Source organism: Ursus americanus, chromosome 1 (assembly GCF_024610735.1).
Source record: "Ursus americanus isolate L20-20 chromosome 1, mUrsAme1.1.p, whole genome shotgun sequence".
Classification (NCBI taxonomy): Eukaryota; Metazoa; Chordata; class Mammalia; order Carnivora; family Ursidae; genus Ursus; species Ursus americanus.
The window spans coordinates 986,263-989,685 of NC_142127.1; the positions used below are offsets into that span (position 1 = coordinate 986,263).

General features: G+C 37.7%; 1 pseudogene; it reads right to left on the bottom strand.

The window, feature by feature from the left end:
• Positions 1–1,001: 1,001 nt before the first annotated feature.
• On the bottom strand, positions 1,002–3,114 carry LOC123796414 (heat shock cognate 71 kDa protein pseudogene; annotated as a pseudogene).
• Between the last annotated feature and the right edge of the window lie 309 nt (positions 3,115–3,423).

The following is a 3,423-nucleotide window of genomic DNA, read 5'->3' on the forward strand; positions in this document are numbered from 1 at the left end:
AATGAAATCTTGAGAAGGAAAAGATATAAATGCATTTACTCATTCTACTATTTGAAACTAAAAGTCTGATTGGGATTTTCTGAATATGTGGGTTAAGTGGAGGAGAACCAATATTTTCATAATGTAGAGTTTTCCAGTCAAAATCATAGTATGACTTTCTGTTTGTTCAGATTATTTAATATTTGGTACATTTTTAAAAATTATCTTGATAGATGTATGAGGTTTGTTTTTCACATGTCTTTGTTTTTGCTTGTGTGAATGGGGAATATTTTTTTCTAGAGAAATTTATTATTGGTTTGTGCTGTTGCATCATAATTTTTATTATTAGTTTTTGATAATTTTGATTTAACCTCTTTAATTAAACTCATGTTCATTCATTAATTTTTCAACTGAATACCTTGTATGTTTAAAATAAACTGCCTACTATCTGCAAAAAAAAAAAGACAGTTTTGATTTTTCCTTTCTGATATTAAATTTTGGTTAGTTGCCTGGATATATTAGCAAGAGTTTTCAGTACAATAAGAATTATTAGCAATGAATGAATGAGTAGAAGAACAAATTCTTATCTTAAAACTGTCTCATGGGAATGCCCTGATATTTGGTCACTAATTATGATGTTTCCTTAGATTTCTTGGAGAAATTGTTTATAAGTTTATTCCTGGCTTACCTGCAGTTTAGGGTTTGTTGTTTTTTTCAGAAATGTAGGTTGAATTTTGGTAGTTATTTTTCACCCTCCATCATATGCTTGTGTTTTCTCTTTTTATTTTTTTTTTCAATTTTAAATACAGTTTTATTTAAGACATTACATTCCACTTACAATACAGTGCTTTTAAGTGCAATGTGTATTTCCTTTCCCTGTGCACATACATCATATTAAAATATCAACAATGTCCAGTTTTTTACTATAGCAGCTCAACTTTAAAACTTCCATGGAATTTGCTACAAATTTGGGTCCTTCAAATGTTTTGTGTGGAGAATGTTAGACCTATTCTCAGGTTGGTTTATTCAACCTTTTCAGTGGTGGGCCCAGAAGAGGCACCACCAGATGGAGGAGCTTCACCACCAGGGAAGTTCCCAGGCATCCTTCCTGACATGCCTCCTGCACTCTGGTACAGCTTGGTGATACTGGGGCTTCAGACTTTCTCCAGCTCTTTCTGCTCATGTTCAAATTCTTCCTTCTCTGCAGTCTGTCAAGTCAGTTGATGATTTCATTACACTTGTCAAGAAGCTTTTGATTGCCTTCATTGTTTTTTTGCCCTGAAGTTTTTCATCTTCAACATCTGCTTTTATGTTGGATGCATAAGATTCAAGTGAATTCTTGGAAGGCACCTTGTCCCACTGCTTCTCATTTTCAAGTTTGTAGTTCTCAGTTTCCTCAACCATCCCTCAATGTCTTCCTTGCTCAAGTGACCCTTGTCATTAGTGATGGTAATCTTGTTCTCTTTTCCTGAACTCTTATCCACAGCAGAGACCTTGAGAATGGAATTAGAATAAATATCAAAGTGACTTCAATCTGAGAAATGCCTTGCTAAGTAGGTTGTTATCCTTGGTCATGCCATGCTCACCTTCATAAACCTGATGAGCACACCAGGCTGGCTGTCAGAATGGGTAGTGAAGGTTTGCATCTGTTTGGTAGGAATGGTAGTATTGTACTGGATAAAGACAGTCATGACTCCTCCAGCAGTTTCAAAGCCGAGAGAAAATGAAGTGACATCCAACAGCAGCAAGTCTTGAACATTTTCAGATTTGTCTCCAGAAAGGATGGTGCCTGGATAGCTGCACCATTAGCAATAGCCTCATAAGGGTTGATGCTCTTATTTAGTTCCTTTTCACTGAAGAAGTCTTACAGAAGTTTCTGAATCTTAGCAATATGGGTAGAACCACCCACCAGGACAACACTGTGGATTTGACATTTGTATAGCTTGGCATCCTGAAGGGCTTTCTCTATGGGGTACAGGGTGCCATGGCACAGGTCAGCATTTAATTCTTCAAATTGGTCGTGAGTAATGAGGTATAGAAGTTGATTCCTTCATACAGAGAATCAATCTCAATACTGGCCTGGGTGCTGGAAGAAAGTGTATGCTTAGCATGTTCACAAGCAAACAGTACAGAGGTGTTGGACTGCCTTCTTGTTCTCTCAATGTCCTTCTTCTGGTGCACTTGAACTCTGCAATAGAATGGTTGATCATTAAGTCATCAAAGTCTTCTCCACCTAAGTTTGTATATCCAGGTGTAGATTTGACCTCAAAGATCCCATCTTTTTTTTTTAAGATTTTATTTTTTTATTTGACAGAGACAGACAGCAAGAGAGGGAACACAAGCAAAGGGAGTGTGAGAGGGAGAAGCAGGCCTCCCACTAAGCAGGGAGCCTGATGCGGGGCTCGATCCCAGGACCCTGGGATCATGACCTAAGCCAAAGGCAGACGCTTAATGGCTGAGCCACCCAGGTGCCCCAAGATCCCATCTTTAATAGTGAAGATTGACACATCAAAAGTGCCACATCCTAAGTCAAAAATCAACACATTCCTTTCAGCTCCAACTTTTTGTCTAACTCATAAGCAACAGAAGCAGCAGTTGGCTCAGTGGTGATTCTAAGTACATTTAGACTGCAATAATTCCAGCATCTTTGGTAGGCGGATGCTGAGAGTCATTAAAGTAAGCAGGTACTATGACAACTACATTGGTAGTAGTCTTCCCAAGGTAAGCCTCTGTGATTTCCTTCATCTTTGTCAAAACCATAGGGGACACCTCTGGATAGAAACTTTTTGTTTCTCCCTTGTATTCTACTTAAACTTTGGGTCTGCCATCATCACTCACACTATGAAGGGCCAAAGCTTCATATCAGATTGGACAACAGCATTGTCAAATCTACATCCATTCCGGCATTTGGCATCAAAACCTGTGTTGGTGGGGTTCATTGCAACGTGGTTCTTTGCAGTATCACTGATCAAGTGTTCAGTTTCAAAGGAGACATAACTTGGGGTGGTTCAGTTTCCCTCATCATTGGCAATTATTTTCACTTTCCTGTGCTGGAAAACACCCACATGAGTAGGTGGTGCCAAAATCAATGCCAACCGCAGGTCCTTTAGACAGTTGCTTCCATGTTCCATGCATGACTGCATGCTCAGCTTACAAAGAAACAGCAATCTGGAGAGCTAGTGCTGTGTTCAGTGAGTATTTTTTCTTTTTAATTTGCTGAATTGTACTTCTAGCCTATCTTTACAGTATCTTCAAAGTTAAATATTTAAATTTAGTCTTTCTTCTCAATCTTATTGGATCCCAATTGCTAATTTCATTTTCTTGATCTTCACAGAACCAGATTTTGGTTTTATTGATCAAATAGTATTATTTTTCTATTATTTGTTTTTTACTTTATTAAATTATGCTTGTTTACCGTTGAATAATTTATTAGTTTCTGGTGTG